At 38.7% G+C, this 20,150-nt stretch overlaps 1 protein-coding gene and 1 long non-coding RNA gene across 6 annotated transcripts in view; one reads left to right on the forward strand and one right to left on the reverse strand.

Annotated features, from left to right (window-relative positions):
* Window positions 1-15,856, reverse strand: part of Bpgm (bisphosphoglycerate mutase) — a 49,331-nt gene extending 33,475 nt beyond the window's left edge. The window contains exon 1 of the mRNA XM_046455076.2: window positions 15,719-15,856. The gene's annotated coding sequence lies outside the window, so the exon portion shown is untranslated. The remainder of the gene's footprint in view (window positions 1-15,718) is intronic.
* The window catches only part of LOC124099839 (uncharacterized), a 39,507-nt gene that overhangs the window by 10,913 nt on the left and 8,444 nt on the right, over window positions 1-20,150 (forward strand). Inside the window, exons 2-4 of one of the 5 annotated variants that reach the window (XR_006854114.2) lie at window positions 14,609-15,196; window positions 17,169-17,254; window positions 18,323-18,435. This is a non-coding gene — a long non-coding RNA (uncharacterized LOC124099839). Of the gene's footprint in view, window positions 1-14,608; window positions 18,436-20,150 lie in introns of all 5 variants that reach the window. The other 4 variants (XR_009227864.1, XR_009227865.1, XR_009227863.1 and 1 more) reach the window with 4 other exon arrangements.

Genomic DNA, 20,150 nt, shown 5'->3' on the forward strand with positions numbered 1-20,150 from the left:
CTCATGAAATTCTCATAACAGTCTTGACATATGCATCATTTTAGCCCATTTTTCAGGTGAGAATATAGGCCTCCCAGAGTTGAAGTGAATGAGCCATAGTCACCAAGTGACTGATAGATTTCTTTCTCATAACTGTCTGAGACCAAGCCCAGGCTCAGCATCTAACCCATATGTCTGTTGGATGACTGCAAACTCCTTAGACATCTTAACGTCTGAGTAGACCTTCATTATCTGTTCTTTTTCTTTCCCAGGAAAAAATGATTTTCCCATATTTTGACCTGACTCCAAACTGGATACTTCTCCCATCTGTGACTTCTGTTCTGATTATTAGATCCTGATCTTTTGCATTGTCTCTTATTCTATTAGTAAAATCTATTAACTGATCATTTTATAATATTATATTCCTAGATTTATACTATGTAATATGTAGTTATTTAATACTTATCCATCCTTTAATTTCTGAAATAAAAACATACAGAAATTATTAGCATTCTTGAATATTTGATGGAATTTTCTTGCCGAATCATTCAAGTTGGGTAGATATTTTAGAAGATAGATATTTTCATGTGCTCTTTACCCTCCAGCCCCACATCTCACTTCTGGTGCTACTGGTCTGTTCAGGTCTCCTAATTCTTCATGAATCAGTTTGGGTTATTTGTTTCCTATATAAGTATCTGTTTATCTAGATTTCCATTTATGGCACCAAAATTGTATGCCATGTTCTCGTATAATTTTTAAATATTTTTTTATATTGGGAATTGAACCCCAGGAGCACTTTACCACTGAGCTACATCCCCAGCTTTGTTTATTTTTTAAATTTTATTTTGAGACGGTCTTGATAAGTTGTTGAGGCTGACCTTGAACTTTTGATTTTCCTATCTTAGCCTCCTGAGTTACTGGTTTTACAGGCGTGCCCCTCTTCTTAAATATCCTTTTTGACTAAATAACCCTTTTGCTGTACAGGTTGCCATCACTTCTTATTGTCCACAATAGACTGACTGGTTTCTCCACATCCCTCTAACTACCCTTCACTATGTATGTGTCTCATCTTTTGTCATTCCTTGCTGCTTCCATCAGTGAGTAAGAGAGAGATAGGAGACCTTAATTGACAAACCGCACACATTACAGAAGGCTGTTGAAGTGGTAAAGCAATTGTGTTCTTGAATCCCAGCTTAGATTTGTGAGACAGAGCCCTGTGTCCACTCTTAGTATTTGGAGTTGCCATGTTACTTACATCCTAGCCCTCCTTGCCTCTGGGAATGCGTGCAGCTTCCCTTCACTGCCTAGCTGCATCTGTCCTATACGTGCTGCCGCCATAGCTTACTTCTATTATTGGAAAAGGAAATGAGGATGTGCTATACAGGTCATCTTGAGTTCTCAACAATGCAGAAAAAACTGCAGCACCTGTAATCATATGAGAGTCTGTAGTGCTATAAACCAACAATCATATGTCAGCTTTCACTAAACGAACCACTAGAGAAACTCCAAGCCAGTACTACTGAGACCTAACATGAAAGGAGGAAGATAAATACAGAGATAGTATGCACCTCCCCCCACCACACACGCATCCTTAGATGACAGGTGTAAATCCAGGCCTGTCTGCCTTCCACCAACCAGCTACAAATTAGACATTCTCATGACCCCCTCCTCCATTTCCATAATTTCCTAGTACAGCTCAAAGAACTCAGAAGTGCATTTGTTGTTACTAGCATATTGTGAAATCTACAGCTCAAGAATGGTCAAATGGAAGAGGTGCATAGGTAAAATGTAGGGTAGTGGGGTGCATGGAACTTCCGTGTACTATCTGGCAGCGCCACCCTCTCAGCATATCTCAGTAGATTCACCAACCTGAAAACCCTCTGAACTCTGTCACATAGGGAGGGGTTTTAGTGGTTTCATCTTTATGAAAGATGTAAGTTATTGGCCATCAACAGCTGATTCGTTCTCCAGTTCCTCCCTCCTTCCTGAAGTTTGGAAGAATGGGGCTGAATGTTCCAAACTTCCAGTCAGGCCTTGGTCTTTATTTTCTTTCTTCTTCTTTTTTTTTTTTTTTTTAAATTTCTTTTGGTTGTTATTATTGGTGGTAGTGGTGGTGGTACTGGGGATTGAACCCAGAGACACTTTACCACTAAACAGTACCCCTTTTAATTTTGAGACAGAGTGTCACTAAGTTACTGAGACTGGCCTTGAACTTGTAATTCTCCTGCTCAGCTTCCCAAGTGGCTGGGATTACAGGTGTGCACCACCATGCCTAGAAGGTCTTACACTTTCTGGCAAACAGTCAGCTTCATTGTTCTGAAGCTATCTAGAGCCCCACCAAGAGTCACCTCATTAGAACAAAGATGCTTCTATTGCCTTTATCGTTCAGGAAATTCTGAGGTTTTGGAGCTCTATATCAAGAACCAGGGACAAAGACCAAATGCCTTTTTATGTGTTGTACATCAGTTACAAGAAATAAGGAATTATCCCAGGTACCAAAAATGAAAATTATAAACAACTAAAACTGGAATTGGGGTTAAAGCATTGGGATTTGAAGATTAAGCATTGATTTTTTTGCAAAAAGTATGATAAAACTCTTCGATTAGTCCAGTATCTTTTAAGGGGACTAGAGTGATCTCAGATCAGTAATCTTCCCTGGATCCAGGAAGAAGCAAATGTAAATCTCCGATTAAGACCTTCTGGTTTGGAAAGGTTAAATTCAATCAACTGTAACTTATAAGAAGATGCTAACAAATATATCGTGAACAAAAGTTAGAAGAAAACAAAAACAATGCATAAAATGGAAACAACCTAACTGTCCATTAGTGGATGAATTAATAAATAAATTGTGGTATATCCACTCAAGGAATGAAGAGCTGATAGATGGTAAAACTTGGAAGAAACTCAAAAACATTGTGCTAAGTGAAAAAGTCACATAGTGTATGATTACATTTATTTAAAATATCCAGAGTAGATAAATCCATAGGGACAGATAATAAATTATTGGTTTCCAGAGATTAGGGGGAGGAGAATGGGGAGTGATTACTTAATGATATAGAATTTCCTTTTTGGGTGATGAAAGTGTTCTAGAACTGGATAATGGTGATGGTTGTACATCACTGTGAATGTACTAAATGCCACAGAATTGTGCCCCTTAAAGAACTAAATGGTGTCTTTTATGTTATGTGAATGTTACCACAATAAAAAAATGTTCACAGGGCTGGGGATATAACTCAGTAGTAAGGAGCACTTGCTTAGTGCTTGAGTCCCTTGGTTTAATACCCAGAACCATAAAAAAAAATTAGAAAAATATATAAGTCCAAAAATTATGTTATGATAAAAGATCATGAAACTATGTAACAACAAAGTATGCTATTACATATAAGTATAATGTACCAATAAAAGAAAAAAAGATCATGGAAAAACTATCTCATTTGTGTAGTTTTTTAAATGAGAACAGTGATGTACAACTATAATGCCGGTGACTTGGATCTCAACTTCAAGGCCAGTCTGGGCAACTTAATAAGAACCTGTCTCCAAAAAGGGCTGGTGGGTGTAGCTCACTGTAGAGCAACCCTGGGTTAAATCCCCAGTACTGCAAAATAAAATCGAGGCAACATGACATGTCAGTTGAAAAAGGGTAATCAAAAAAAGGTAAGCGTTTTAAAGTCCTGTGAGTCCCTGTGTGAGTGCCATTGGCTCTAAAGTGTGTTTGAAAAAATAGGACATTTTTTACATTGCTGTCCAGTGTGCACCCATATGTACAAGACTGAAACAAAATTTAACAATACTTGCCGTGTGTGTGTTGTTCATGCTTTCTACATTAATTTCATTTTCTAAAAAGTTAATTGTTATTAAGTCAGTTTTCTAACTCATGAATGGATTGTAACCCACAGCTTGAAAAACACTAGTATGAAGATTATGTGGTAGTACCCATATAAAAAGGCGAGCAAGACAAAAAGAAGAAGAAGAAAAGGTCTTAGCAGTTTAATCTAATTCTATGCAGTCAAGTATAAACAAATGGTGAATTGAGGGTACTTTCCAAAATCTTTTGAAGTGTCATCTTGTTGCAACATCGTAATCTCCACAGGGCAAAAGAATATTTTTACCTGTGCACTGGAAAACTCTTGAACAATAGTGTATTTTTGTAGTAATCTGAATCACCAAGATAAATTTATCTTGAGTTATTGAAGAGGACGCAGCTAATGGAAAGCATTTCAGATTAATGCACATTGTAGTATATAGTCTACCCCAGCTTGAAGAAATCAGAAGATCTGAGATGTGGTTTTACCTCTTGCCACCTTGGATGAATCTTATCTCTCTTGGTTTCAGTTACCTCATCTATAAAAGAAAAGGGAATTTTAAGTTCCCTTGCTAAAAAAGCAATCCATAACTCACTCTTAAGTCTAAAGAGTCCCAACTTTACACACACATACACATTCACATGCATAAATGCAATGCATTAAGATGAAGGAAATTTGCTGGCTGCAGTGGTTCACACCTTGGTTCAGAGCTTGGGAAACTGAGGCAGGAGGATCATGAGTTCAAAGCCAGCTCAGCAACTTCGCAAAGCCCTAAGCAACTTAGTGAGATCCTGTCTCTAAATGACATTTAAAAAGAGCTGGGGATGAGGCTCAGTGATTAAGTGTCACTGGGTTCAATCCCCAGCACCAAAAGAAAAAAAAAGATGAAAAAAAAATTCTATTGGAACATCCATTGACAGTACCCTGTTTCAAATTAAGAAGTGATGAGTAGGGTGATTTATTGAGCCTGTTTCTTATATATCTTCAGACATATAATTTATTATTTATAAGACAGCTTTTTTATTAGTTGTAGGTTGGGTGTGCTGTAATTTAGGAACTTTACTAAGTCAAGAAAGGATATTTTACTGGTCTGATCCTGTATCCTCAAACATGACCATAAACATGGAAGCTAATTGCCTCATGGCTAATTACTATTCCAATTGCTGCCAGGTACCTCAAGGAACAATATTTGGTAAATTATGTTTATACTTGAGATGTAAATGTCTGTTTTGCCACTTCAGTTGTTCACTTAACATTAGCTATTCACTGTAATCCATGCTGTGGAATGAGATGTGAGTTAGAGATTTGGTGTTTTTAGTTCACCATTGTCTGGGAGGATTCCTGTGAGATGAAAGAGTGGATAAAAAGTCTCTGCTCAAGCCATACCAAACTATTTTCAGTTCCCTGAAAGCCTTTTGGTCATTTTTACTTGTCTTTTTAAAAAAAGTTTTGGTAGAAAATTTCAAATATATATACATAGACTATTATAATAAACTCCACTTACTCAATGCTCCAACTATTTTTTTACTTTTTAAAAAATTTATTTTTATTAGAATACCACACACATATAAATATGCAGTTTGATGAATTATCACAATGAACAAATTCAGAATACCAAATCCACAGTACCAAAAAAAGAAAAAAATATCTAGTTCCCTGGACTCTTCCCCATTTCCCAATACATCCTGATCAAGAAATAAAGTATTACCAGCAATCTGGAAGCTGCCTTTTTGCCCTCTTATTTTTTAAATAATTTGGCATACTTATACAAACATGGAGTATATTTTATTTTAATTAGGACCCCAGTCTTGTGGTTGTGAAATTCACTGTAGTGTATTTATATGTGTACATAGGAAAGTTACGTCAGATTCATTCACTGTCTTTTCTATTTCCTGTCCCCCTCCCTTCCCTTCCTTCCCCTTTGTATAATCTATTGATAATTGTGTGTGTGTGTGTGTGTGTGTGTGTGTGTGTGTGTTTTGCTGGGGATTGAACCTAGGGCCTTGCGCATGCGAGGCAAGCACTCTACCATCTGAGCTATGTCCCCAGCCCACTTGCCTAATCTATTGGAACTTCTATTCTTACCTCCCCTTCCCCTTGTTGTGTGTTAGCATCCACAAATCAGAACATTTGACCTTCAGTTTCTTGGGATTGGCTTATTTCACTTAGCATAATAGTCTCCAGATCCATCCATTTTCAGGCAAAAGTCATAAAGTCATTCTTTTTTATTGCTGAGTAATATTCCATTGTGCATATATCCCACATTTTCTTTTTCCATTCATCTGTTGAAGGATACCAAGGTTGGTTCCATAGCTTAGCTATTGTGAATTGAGCTGCTATGAACATGTGGCTTCCTCACTGTATACATTGTTTTTTTAAGTCCTTTGAGTATATACCGAGGAATGGAATAACTGGATCACATGGTGGTTCCATTCCAAGTTTTCTGAGGAATCTCCATATTGCTTTCCAGTATGGCTGTACCAATTTTCAGTCCCACCAACAATGTATGAGTGTACCCTTTTCCCCCACATCCTCACCAACATTTGTTGTTACTTATATTCTTGATTGTTGCCATTCTGATGGGAGTGACATGAAATCTCAGTGTAGTTTTAATTTGCATTTCTCTAATTGCTAGAGATGTTTGACATTTTTTCGTGTATTTGCTGACCGTTTGTATTTCTTCTGTAAAGTATTTGGTTCCTTTGCCAAAAGTGCTATACAGATTCAATCAATCCCTATTAAAATTCCAATGATGTTCTTCATAGAAATAGAAAAGGCAATAATGAAATTCATTTGGAAAAATAAGAGGCCCAGAATAGCCAAAACAATCCTTAGTGAGAAAGCTGGAGGCATCACAATACCAGACCTTAAATTATACTATAGAGCTTTAGTAACAAAACAGATGGTATTGGTACCAAATCAGACATGAAAACCAAGGAACAGAATAGAAGACACAGAGGCAAACCCAAATAAATACAGTATGTCATACTAGACAAAGGCCATAAACATATTGGAGAAAAGATAGCCTCTTCAACAAATGGTGCTGGGAGAACTGGAAATCCATATATAGCAGAATGAAATCGAATCCCTGTCTCTCAACCCTGCACAAAATTCAAAGTGGATCAAATTATACCAGAAACCCTATATCTACTAGAAGAAAATACAGGTCCAACACTCCATCACATCAGCTTAAGAACCAAGTTCCTGAACAAGACTCATAAAGTGCAAGAAGTAAAGTCAAGAATCAAATGGGAGGGTTGGAGTCATGGCTCAGTGGTAGAGCACTTATCGAGCATGTGTGAGACACTGGTTCAATACTCAGCACCACATAAAAATAAATAAATAAAATAAAGGTATTGTGTCCATCTACAACTAAAAAAAAAATTTAAATCAATAAATGGTCCCAGAGCCATAGTGCATGCCTCTAATCCCAGCAGCTCAGGAGACTGAGGGCAGGAGGATCACAAGTTCAAAGCCACCTCAGCAACTTAGTGAGGCCTTAAGCAATTTAGTGAGACCCTGTCTCTAAATAAATATATAAAAGGTCTGTGATGTGGCTCGTGATTAAGTGCCCCTAGTTTGACCCCCCATACCAAAAGAAAAAGAAAGAAAGAAACATCAATAAATGGGATAGTATCAAACTTAAAAGCTTTTTCACAGAAGAGGAAATAAGAATGTGAAGAGAAAGCTTACAGAATGGGAGAAAATCTTTGCCACCTACACCTCAGAGCACTAATCTCCAGGATATATGTAGAACAAAAACCTTAACACCAAAAAAACAAATCAGGCCAGGTACAGTGGTACAGCCTGTAATCCCAGCAGTTCGGGAAGTTGAGACAGGAGGATTCCCAGTTCAATGCCAGCCTCAGCAGAAGCATGCTAAGTAATTCAGTGAGACTCTGTCTCTAGATTTAAAAAATACAAAAAAAGGGCTGGGTGTGTGGCTCAGGGGTCGAGTACCCCTGAGTTCAATCCTTAATACCTCCACCCCCCGGAAAAAAAAAAGCTTCAATTATTATGAGTATTCTGCCACTCTTATTTCATCTGTATCACCCAGTCCCCAGACACTGTAAAAAGAATAACAGTTCTTTACTCTAAAAAAGTAAAATCAATAAATGGTCCCCATAAATGGTCTTTACTTTTTTAAAGAATGATTATTCTTTTTACAGTTTTTAAGGTAAATTTTACATACATTGAAATGCGCAAATCTTAATTGAATAATTTTGACAATTGGGTATACCTGCATACCTACACCCTTACCACATGTCTCTCTCATGAGAAAGAATCCTTCCTTGGGATTGATTCCTTAACCCCCTAAAGGCAACTACTGGTTTGCTTTCCCCTTGCGTTAATTTCACCTATCCTAGATGTCCTATAAGTGGAAACATACAATATATACTCTTTTATTTATGGCTTCTTTTCAGCATTGTTCCATTTGTTCATATTGTTGCATATATCAACACAGTAATTCATTACTTTTTATTGCTGGGTGCTAATATACCACAACTTATTTACCTGTTCTTTTGTTGATGAACATTTGAGTGGTTTTCAGTTTTGGACTATATTAGTGAGGCTGCTATGAACATTCTTTGCACAAGTCCTTTTGTGAATATATGTTTTCACTTATCATGTGTAATTGCCTGAGACTGTGTTTGCTGGATCAGAAGGTAAGTGTTTTAACCTTATAAGAAACTGGCAAACTCTTTGTGAGAATGATTTTATCATTTTATACTCCATCAGCAATATGTGTTACTTCTAATTGTTCCATATCCTTACTAACACTTGGTAATTCAGTCTTAATTTTTAGCTATCTATTGGATGAAGTAGTATATATAATAATTGGGAAATCACCACTTCAAACACAACTTAGACTCTCTCTAGACTCAATTATTTCATAGACAGAATATTGCAATAAAACTTAGAGGTTAAAGGAAATAGGTAGTGTAATTGAAGGGACTTTGTAAAACATGAAGGCCAGACTGACAAAAACTGAGGTACCAGATGTTCCATGTACTACAAGATGCCATAGGTGGGAAACAGATGTGCTGGAAAATAAAACACATTACTTAACATTTCCTTGTTGTCATATTGTTTTCCTTCTTGAAAGTTAAGTATAAAAAGACAAATTCAGGTAATTAATTAACTGGAACCTCACTGATCAAGACTTCTAATCACTCATTCCAATTACCTATTGGGCAACCAATAAATATGAAGTTAGATGATGCAGTATGTATAGTTACACAGTATGTGAATGCAGCTCTTATTGTCCTTTTAAAGAAAGTATCATTTCTTTATAGAGAAAATCATGTATCTTCAGGCATGATCTTCTTCTGTTCTACTATTCAAGCAATGCTGCCAGAGCTCCCAGTCACCCAGGCTACTTCCAATGGCTGTGATTTTCATAATTTGACTAAGTAATTACATGTATTAACCATCAACTGAAACCATAGAAACCATATAAGGAGATTTTATTTGAAGCAAAAATACTGTGCTACTTTTAGACTTTTTTTTTTAAATGGCATTCACTAGTGCCTTCTTATCCTATTTTCTTTATCAAGGAATCCTTCCAGTGAAGTCAAGAGGTAAGAAAATCAGCTTTAATGTTACATGTGAATTAGTTTTTGAGAAATGACAATGAAAAATGTCTAGCTTGAGCTGAATGCGGTGGTGCATGCCCAAAACTCAAGAGACACTGGCAAAAGGATCTCAGGTTTGAGGCTAGCCTCAGCAACTTAAGCCCATCTCAAAAAATGAAAAGAACTGGGGATGTTGCTCAGTGGCAAAGCATCCCTGGGTTCAATCCACAGTACCAAAAAAAGAAAAAAAATATCTAGTTCCCTGGACTCTGCCCCATTTCCCAATTTAGACTTACAAATAAGTCTTGTTGGTGATTCAGTTTGGTGTTTAAAGAGATCCAAAAAGCTTGTAAGACTGGTATTCAAGTGAGATGGAGACACCCATAAAAATTTAAAAACAAACACAACAACAAAAACCAGTGCTATGTGGACTTTGTGCCTGAAGAACAGTAAGCCATTTCCTTTTGAGGAGATAATCCTTATGGCTCTCAGCCTGTAAAGAAATAGGATAATATAGGATGATCAAAATTTACAGCATAAGAGAGCTATTATTTACATGGAATATAGACACTACATTCTCAATGATGAAAAAGCATTGCATTTTCTTGCTGGATGTGTTCCCTAAAGCTTCTCTCCTGACCGGTTCCTGATGTCTTCTGAGAAACAAATTTTTCTCAGACCTCCATCAGCCTAAACTTCAATGCTTGCCTGGGGATTTAGGAGGTGCATGCAAGGACCTTGTGTGGAAAGAAAGTAAGATTATAGTTTGTGCTTTCCATATCTAGCCACCTTCAGTTGCCAGTCTTTTGGATTTCTGCTAGTAAGAGGGAGTTTTAATAGTGCGTTTGCAATGAATCATGCCTCTGAAGTAGATACATTTAGTGACCCATACATATCTCCCCCACACTAAGGTTCTTAATCAAGCCAATAGCCCTCTACTGCAAATGCTTGCTTCCCTTAGCTTGAGAGCACTCTCTGACCACAGGAGCATTCTAGGTGCCAGAAAGGTTGGAAGTATCCAGGAATTAAAATCTCTGAAAATAGCTGGGCATGGTGGTACACACTTGTAGTCCCAGTGACTCAGAAGGCTGAGGCAGAATGGCAAGTTCAAGGCCAGCTTGGGAACTTTAGCAAGGCTTTCTCAAAATAAAAAAGGCTGGAGGTGTGGCTCAGTGGTTAAGCACACTGGGTTCAATTGTCAGTATCAAACAAAAACAAAACCCCCAAACCTCTGGAAACAGTCCTCCAACTAATGTAGAGTGGGAGTAAATCTAAATTCTCCAGCTTTCTCATCCTTTGGGTAGGATAAATGAAGCATATTCTATGCTACCTTCTAGAGTTGCCCAGTACAAATGAGCTCCAGTTCCCACAGGAGTAACCTACTCAGTCTCATCCCTCACCTCACCAAGGCGTCCTCAGCATCTGGTGCCACAGTGTTGTCTCATGATGGAAATTCTTGAGGTCAACATAGTGCCATGCTTCTACTGGACCTGTTACAGATTTTTAAATTTTCCATTCTTTTTACGACTCAGTTCAAAATCAAAGACATGTAAATTCTCCAGAACCAATTTCCTTGTAAACATAATATCTGTCTTGCTGTGCCCCCTCTTGCATGCATGCTTTCTTACCTGAGGAAACCTGGGCAAGTAATGAATATCTATCCTGGTTTTTCTTTGAATCTTTGTAAATCCATCCTCTATGCTTCCCTGCTATGTTGTTTGTCTTGGGAGCCTGACCTCTATGGAATATGTCACTCAGGTTCCTTACCCTATGGCCAATGGAAGGAAAGAAAGAAATCAGGATATTTATTCTTTTCCACGCACTCTGCCTCACTGATTTTGACAATGACCTCATCACCAAAACTACAGCTATGCTACAGTTGGGCTGCCATTTTTGCATGCAGCCCCTCGATACATAGACACTATATTTTATTGTATTAGAAGAATTAATATGCTAGGAAACAACTTATGCCAATTTGAGAAATGTATTAGCTGACTATCCATCTGAATGCACCCCTCTTAACCAAACTCTGTTAACAGTTTTCTCTTCCTCCTCTTCAGGCTTGGGGATCCTAAGAGCACCTTGTTGTTCCTCTCTGGTAGCAAGCATCCCTACTAGGTTCTCTATTTAACCCACAGCTCTAAATACTTCCTTTATGAAAAAGCCTCTACCCAACTAAGTTGAGTATACTCTCTTTCTTGCTAAGCCCCTGGCTGATGTAGCCTCCTGCCTTGGAGTTCTCAGCAGTTCAGGGATAGATAGAGGATCAAAATCAGATTCCTCTGAGCTTGGACTCAAATAAGTAGCTGTGCATGTAAAGGTATCACAGTTCTTTCTGTGCATTCCCAACTCAGACGGAAGTGTGGTGTCAGAAATTGAAAAACAGGTATGGTGGCACATGCCTGTAATCCCAGCAGTTTGGGGCTGAGGAAGGAGGATCAAAAGTTCCAGGCCAGCAACAGCAACTTAGTAAGGCCCTAAGCAATTTAGACCCTGTCTTAAAATAAAAAAAGGCTAGAGATGTAGTCTGGTGGGTAAAGTGGCTCTAGGTTCAGTCCCCGGTATCAAAAGAAATAAAAAAAAGAAAGAAACATTTGTCTGAAGCACACTATACCACTGGAGCTAGACACAGGAAAATATATTTGCATTTTTTAGGGTCTGTATGTGACTTCACCCACCTTACACTAGACGGGTCGAGATGGTGGAGATGACAGATGTAAAACAGGATGGGCCCAACCACTGCGGCACATTTCAAGGCCCTGTTTGTGTCACTTCTGCCAAAGCAAGTTCCATGGTCAACCCCCCAAAAGTGAAGTGGTGGGAGAAATACACTTCCCCCGTAGAATTGCAAGAGGGAAAGTTAGTATTTTTTACAATAATATACAGATAAAATAAGCAACAGAAAGAAAGGTAATTTGAGGATAGACCAAAGTTTGTTCAATTTTATTTCAATCTTCACGAGTGAACCAGATTGACTTTGAAAAATATCAGGTTAAATTTCTGAGATTCCAGAAACACAACTACATCCCCAGTCCTTTATAGATAGGTGATATTGTCATACAAATAACAGCATTTTAAAGTTTCAGGTATTAGGCAAATGTTATTATGAAGATTCCATTTTCTGTTCATATTAAACCATGATTGCCACACTTTGGGACCTGAATATATAGCCTTGTCCATTTTTTATTTCCCATCAGATTTCAGATTCTATAAGAATTAATTTGATGCTGAATCTTGAGGTGAGACTCAGCACATTCCAATGAATATGCCCATTGGAGATTCCTCAACCCAGATATCCAAAAAGTGGTCAAAGGATCTGAAACTAATACTCCCTTCTCTGTACAGCATTTTCCTCATCAGAAATTTATATGAGGCTTAACTGGGGCTTATTCAAGAGCCCCTCAATTAGGAATGGTTTCAAGTTGAAGATCCCAAGAGTTTTCAACACCTTAGGATCCCCCAATGCTTTCTCTCCCTAAGGAAGATAGAAAAGTGTTTCCCTAGCATAGGGATTCAAGAGGAGCAAAAAGCCCTTGGTTATCTCAGTCATAATCCTAGGCAGCAAAGGAAATAGCTCAAAGATCAACAAGAAACCTCAATAATGCTACTAGCACACTGTGTGAACCAAAGAGTGTCCATAAATAATGGATGATTTCAATAGAAGCATTAGCTTGAGTTTCTACCTCATGAATAGCAGTATAGAAATTCATAGCAGTGACGAACTGTAAAGATCAGCTGGTACTAGGATTGAAATTTAAGAATATATTGCTTTGGCTAGATTAAGAAAAAGAGAAATGCACTAGGAGATACAAAGTGTGAGAAATGTTTTGAAGTTGGGAATGAATATGAATGTTCAGGGGATAGTGAGAAGATCTCCTTGACCAAAATGGGGAAAGGGTCAGAAATTAGGTGGGATAGAAATGATGATGCCATATTATGAGGACATTAATAGCTAAGAAATTTAAATGTTGTGTGGTGGATGTTAGAAGCCATTGGAATTCCTGAGTGGGGAGATTATTTAGTGCAAACATCTGCAGTTGTCATAATAGTCTAGCTTTCATTGTGACTCTAGGCCAGCTTTTGACTTGGAGATAGTAATGATCATGGTGTATTAAAGGGGATTATTCATGTGTATTTTGTCTTCTTTACAAATTTGATTTTAGCCTGAATCATAGAGAGAGTGTGTTGTCTTTTCCCATAGTTTCTGTTGGCAGCAGCTGCATGTTCTCATGGGAACATACACCACTTACCTACTCAAACCTTCCTTTTATATTTTTACCCTCAGCTTCTCTTCACTGGAATTTCATCTTTTCTGTGGAACATATTTACATATAAGCTTAGAGCAGCTGTTTTTTTTTTTCCTGTAACTAAGGGTCATTCTGAATATTTCTAAATACATAAAACTCCAGGTATAACTCTAAGTAAAACATGATGAAAGGAGGCATTTTGACAACCCCTGGAATGATAACATCAGATTGAACACCATCTGGCATAAAAACTTTAGCTTTCTGCAGTGACCAAATGAAGGACCATGGCTCAGTGGGCTTTTTCAGTGATTAATACCAGAAAGCCTTTGCTGAGCTCTAATTCCAAATAAGAAGTTTCTGTCCATCCCACCCCGCTCCTGCCATGTACTCACAGAGCTTGTGATCCTGGGGGAACCGTCTTCATCTGTAGGAAAGAAGTTCTTCCCTGACCATAATGGCAAAGCCAAGAACGTCCATAATTCCGCCCTGAACTCTTTGCTCATGTAAGACATACTAACTTTCATGGCACTTTGTTCCTTTGCCAAATTCTAAGAGTTTGAACTCTAAAATAGATAGAGTTAAATCATAGTAGTTGTATACTTTGGGAAAAGTTTGAATGTTATGTAGATTTACCAAGTTTTGCTTTCCTTAATTGATATGAACATTATTTGTTGAGCTAGGTTCTAGAAAGTACTAGTGATTCAGATATGAATAAATCATGCTGCTTCCTCTGGAGTGTTGCAAGTAAGAAATGAAAAAAAGTAAGCTATAATAGAATTTAATAAGCCATTAAGTGGAGGTGTTCAGTTCTGTGAGCACATGAAAGGAACCATAATTAATTTTGCTATTTCAGAACAAAGCAGAAGACATTTGGGCAAGTTTTAAAGGATAAGCAGGGACTCCTTAAGTGAGGTTAGGAACTTAAGGCAAAGAACAGAATAAATAAAAGCATCAAATGAATAAAGCATCAAAGTGCAATGCTGGTCATCTCTTCTCATTCCAGATGAAACAAGACAGGCCTTCAAGAATGCAGAATCGGGGAGGTCCTCCTCCAGACAGACTGCTCAGCACAGACCTGCTGCTAGCTAAAGCTTCAGGACCACAGGACCAGGCTGATTAAACCAGAACGTTATGACTTCCTGGAGAACAAAATATTTGTAAACACTTTTATGGAAATGGGCCAATGGGCTCAAAATAGCCTCAGACTATCCGGATATGTGGTTTCTGGAAGAGGAGCCATATTCTTCTAGAGGGTCTAAAGGAAATGTCCCAAAGTTGAGAAACTTTGGTGGTCCCTGTCTCTTTCCCTGTCCCCAAGAAACGCTTCCTTGTCTTTTCCCCAACCATTCACTTTTACTTTACTGAAATATGAGTTCACTACCTTTGTCAATTTCCTGTGGCTACCATAACAAGTTACCACAAAGCTGGTGGCTTACAACAACAAATAATTTTTCTCTTATAGTTCCATATGACAGAAGTCTAAAACCAAGGTGTCAGCAGGGTTGGTTTCCTCTGGAGAGTTTGAGAGAGGCTCTGTCTCATGCCTCTCTCCTAGCTTCTGGTGGTTGCCAATAATTTTTGGCACTTGCAGGTATAGTACTCCAGTCTCTGCCTCCATCTTCACATCATCCTTCATTTCTGTGTCTCCATGTGTATCTAATCTCCCTCTATCCTACTTACATCTCCAAAGATCTTGCTTCCAAATAATAATAATAGCCAGGCATGGTGGAGCACACTTGTAATCCCAGTGATCTAAAGGCTGAGGCAGAATAATCCCAAGTTCAAGGCCAGCCTTAGCAATTATCAAGACCCTCGGCAATTTACCAAGATCCTGCCTCAAAATAAAATTTTTAAAAAAGGACTGGCAATGTAGCTCAGTGGTAAAGCACCCCTGGCTTCAGCCCCAGTACCACAAAACAAATAAGTTGATAGTAACAGGTTCTGGGACTTAGGAGTTGGAAAGGTTTTCTGGGAAGACACGATCAACCCACTGTGTACCACTCCTGCACACATCCTATAGCTTACATTCAATGCCTGTACCCAAGCAGCTGAACATAGCTAGAGAAAGACCCAAACGTGCAACTGCTCTTACTTTAAATTTATGGCCACTAACCTCCAATGAGCCTTTGGTGCTTCTTGATCTTTCTCCAGTTCCCTCTTCAATTTTCAATTTCTGGATGATTAGTTCATACCTTCTCCTCTCTCCTCAGTTCTCTAACAGCTTTTCCTCCTCAGTCACCAAGTATCAGCTGACTTCTTTGGTTCTGTCCAACTTGGAACCTCTTAGAAGAGTGCTGCTGAACATTTCACCACCTGTCTGTATTCTGTGACCAAACCCTCTTCCTCCTCTGTTACTGTTGACGAACAGTCTTGTGTTCCTAAGGAAGTTGCCTTCTATTGTAGCAAGATCTCATTCCCTTTGCTCTTTCCCCTTCATCATGGTTTTTGTTTGTTTGTTTCTTGTTTTGCTTTGTTTTTGGTACTGGGGATTGAACTCAGGGGAACTTGACCACTGAGCCACAACCCAGCCCATTTTTATATTTTATTTTATTTTTATTTTAAATATTTATTTATTTTGGTACTAGGGACTGAACTCAGGGGCACTCGGCCACTGAGCCTCAACCCCAGTCTTATTTTTTGTTTTATTTAGAGACAGGGTCTCACTGAGTTGCCTAGTGCCTTTCACTGAGGCTGGCTTTGAACTTTCCATCCTCCTGCCTCAGCCTCCTGAATCAGTGGAAGTATAAGTGTACGCCATTATGCACAGCTCATCATGGTTTTCCCTCTCTTAACTGGATGGATCCCATCAACATAAAACCATGCTGCAACATATCTTATCTTAAACAAGCACATATGTAAAGCCTCTCATTTAGCCCCTATGCCCCCTCCAACTGCCTTTCTGCTGCTCTACAAAACTATTTAAAAGAGTTGTCTATATAGGTTGTCTCCATTTTTTCTTCTCTATTAAATTTATTCCCTATTCTGAACCTCGCCTCCAAAAATCCTCCTGTCAAGGTCACTAGTAGCCTTCAAGTTGCAAAATCCATTGGTCAATCCTCAGTCTTCACCTTACTTGACCACTCTGCAGCATTTGACATGGTTGATCTCCCTGCTTGGAGCACTTTCTTACCTTAGATTCCAGGACTCCACTCTCTCTTTATCACTGGCCTCTTTTCAGTCCCCTTTGCTGGTTTCTTCTATCTCTTTGACCTCTAAGTATTGGACTACTCTAGAGCTTTGGTGACAGACACCTTCGCTCTCTGATTTCACTCATTCTTAGGGTGATATCAGATAGTCTCATGCTTGGGTTCCTCACCCATGTCCCCTCAAGACTTGGCTCTACATTCACAGGCTGTCTACTGGGAACACTTTTATTCTCTGCCTGGGGACCTTTTATTACCCAGGAAGCCCTGGACTCTTGCAAAGAAGCTGAAAGGGCTAGAGAGTTAATGCCTTCAGAGAAACCTTCAGCCAAAGATGAATGCAGTCTGGTGGGTAATTATCCTGGCTTTCTGGTCCCTTAGTTAGGATAACTTTGAGGCCTGTTCTATATTCTCTCTTAGAATCCCACAATTGGGGGGAAAAAAAGAAGAGGAAGAAGAAGATGAATCCCACAATGAAGCTGTTGTGGGATTATAGCCACTGTAAGGTAATCTGCAGGGGTAACTTACTTCCAATGTACCAATTACTGACTTCCTTCTTTTTCTGTCTCACTTCTCTAATTTTCCACCGGTATTTCTTAGACTCTTCCCCCAGATAAACTGCTGACACTCCAAGTTTTGTCAGGATCTAGTTCCAGGGGAACTCAAACTAAGACAAATACTATTTATATGCTAATGATTCTCATGTTTTTATCCAGCCCCAAAGTCTCCCAAATTACAGAATTTTATATTGCTTATTAAGGTGCCAGAAATGCTTCTAAATGCTTTACAATTAAGTTACTTATCTAGGCATGGTAATATATGCCTATAATCCCAGCAAATCTGAGGCAGAAGGATCACAAGTTTGAGGCCAGCCTGGGCAAAATAGGTCAGCCTGTTTCAAAATAAAAATACAAAGAGCTGGGGATATAGTTCAGTAGTAGAGAAACCCTGGGTTCAATCCCTAGTAGCACAAAATAAAGAAAGAAATATTGGGTTATTCAGTCCTATAATGTGAGTTTCATTATCATCCACATTTTACTGATATAAAACCTGAGATACAGATTTTGTTGAAGCAAGTTGCCCATGTTGATACAGCCAGTATGTGGAAGAGCCAGGATTCAAGTCTAGGACTTGTATTTTGAAACACAGTGCTATGCTGTCTCTATGAAAAGGGATACATTTGAGAAATCATTTGGGGGTGGGAAAAAGAGGGATGGAGAGGGACAGTGCATCTCAGTTATTGATAAATATAGTATCTTCAAAGAGCCATCCTACAGTAGACTTATTTTCATTTTGGTGGACATCTAGACTGGAAGATAAGAGTAAATGCAGCATAAATTGTGTGTGTAGACTTAGATAAGGCAGTTGGCAAGATCCCTCATTAGAAAATATCTAATAATGTGAACTGGATTCTAGATCAATTAAGTAAATTCATACCCAGTTGAAGAGCTGTATCCAAAGAGTGCTGATTAATGAATTTCTTTCAACCTGTTAAGAGGCTTCTTGTGGTAAATCAAAGGGCTTTGGGCTGCCCCCTGTCCTATTTAAACATTTTAGCAATGTCTCCAATAAAGGACATCATTGGGAAACCTGTCTAATCTGAGGAAGATACGTGGAATGAAACAGCATTGTTAATGTGCTACAGACTAAAACGGAGGAAATGAATCTTACAGATGGAATTTGCTGGGTATGAGAAGTCCTTTACTCAGTTCTATTAAAAAAATCACACAGGGGAAAAAAAGGCTTAGGAGTTTCCTTTGGGTAGAAGTTAAATATGAGTCAACAGCAAGTTGTGGCCACTAAACTCAACAAAACAAAACAACACCCTAAGTAAATCAGAAATGTAGCATGCAGGCCAAATTGAAGGGCCCCTTCTGTTTTTCCTTACTTAGTCAGCCACACCTGGGCAACTCTTTGAATTATTATGTCACAGAGGAACAGCCACAAACCATAGTATCCAGAAGGGGACAGAAATGGGTAGAAGTGAAACGATCTCATAGAGAGAATGTCTGCAGGAATAGGGAAAGAAATTGATCAGGGGATATAATATGTCATCAGGGAGGTGATGGTCAAGGAGGAAATTTATAGGATAGAAATTACTTACTCTGTGTCAGTCATTCCCATCTGTAGGAAAAGGGCAGAGAGAAAACTTAATATTGAATATCTGCTCTTCCTGGAAGTGATGGTCACTTTATGTTTGTTGTATGTTGCATCTTATACCAACTCTCTGAGACAGTTATTATGTGTTTTCAACACCTTAGTAGCCCTCTAATAACTTTCTTTTGATTATCAAGTGAGGAAAAACACATGCTTATTAATGTCAACACAGTGTTTTGATATTGGATCCTGGTAATCAACTTCAGAGGGAAAGGACTCTTTCCACCCAGGGTCTGACACAGAGGTGTACAGTTCACTTCCTGTATCCAGATCAGATCAGACAGAAATGGGGCAATGAGTGGGCACAAGGGAGGAAGAACCTATTTGGATACTACCAAATCCAGAAGGGATGGCTCAGTAACAGGCTTCTACCTGCTTCCAACTCAGCTATTGCTGACTGGTAAACAGAACAAAAACTTAAACTGGTGTGATAGCATGTGCCTATAATCCTAGATACTTAGGAGGCTGAGGCAGGAGGATAACAAATTTGAGGCCAGCCTCAAACTTAGCAAGACCCTATCTCAAAATAAAATAAAATAAAAAGGACTTGGAATGTAGCTCAGTGGTTAAGGACTCCTGAGTTCAATTCTCAGTACAAAAAAAAAGAAAGAAAGAAAAGAAAAGAAAAAGAAAATAATGTACCAATGGAATCTAAATCCTGGTGTCCAAGACTCTCCAGCTATAGGCTAAAGAGGTTTTACAGGGTTTTTGTTTGTTTGTTTTGGTACCAGAGAATGAACCCAGGGGCACTTAACCACTGAGCCACATCCCCAGCCCTTCTTTGTATTTTATTTAGACATGACCTCATTGAGTCACTTAGGGCCTCACCAAGTTTCTGAGCATAGTTTTGAATTTGCAATCTTCCTGCCTCAGCCTCCTGAGCCACTGGGATCATGCACATGGGCCACCATGTCCAGCTCTGATTTTACAGGTTTTGTTTTCCATTCCATTCCATTCCATTTGTAATAGGCTCTTGTTTCATCTAAATTGGATTCTCATTCCCAGTATCTTACTGCCATGCCTTTTCCCATTGCTCTCTCTACTTGGAGAGTCTTCTTTCTCCATACCTTTAGTCATTCCTTTTTGGGGGAAGGGTGCTGGGGATTGAACTCAGAGCCTTTGTGCATGCACAGCAAGCACTCTACCAACTGAGCTACATCCCCATCTTTTCTCCATATCTTTAAAAATCATATTCAGCTTGCTTAGATATCATCTCCCTCATGAAACCTCCTTTGATCAGTAAAC

The sequence above is a fragment of the Marmota monax genome, unplaced genomic scaffold (genome assembly GCF_021218885.2).
Source record: "Marmota monax isolate L192 unplaced genomic scaffold, Marmota_monax_Labrador192_F-V1.1 WCK01_AAM20220418_F8-fsc00131, whole genome shotgun sequence".
Taxonomy (NCBI): domain Eukaryota; kingdom Metazoa; phylum Chordata; class Mammalia; order Rodentia; family Sciuridae; genus Marmota; species Marmota monax.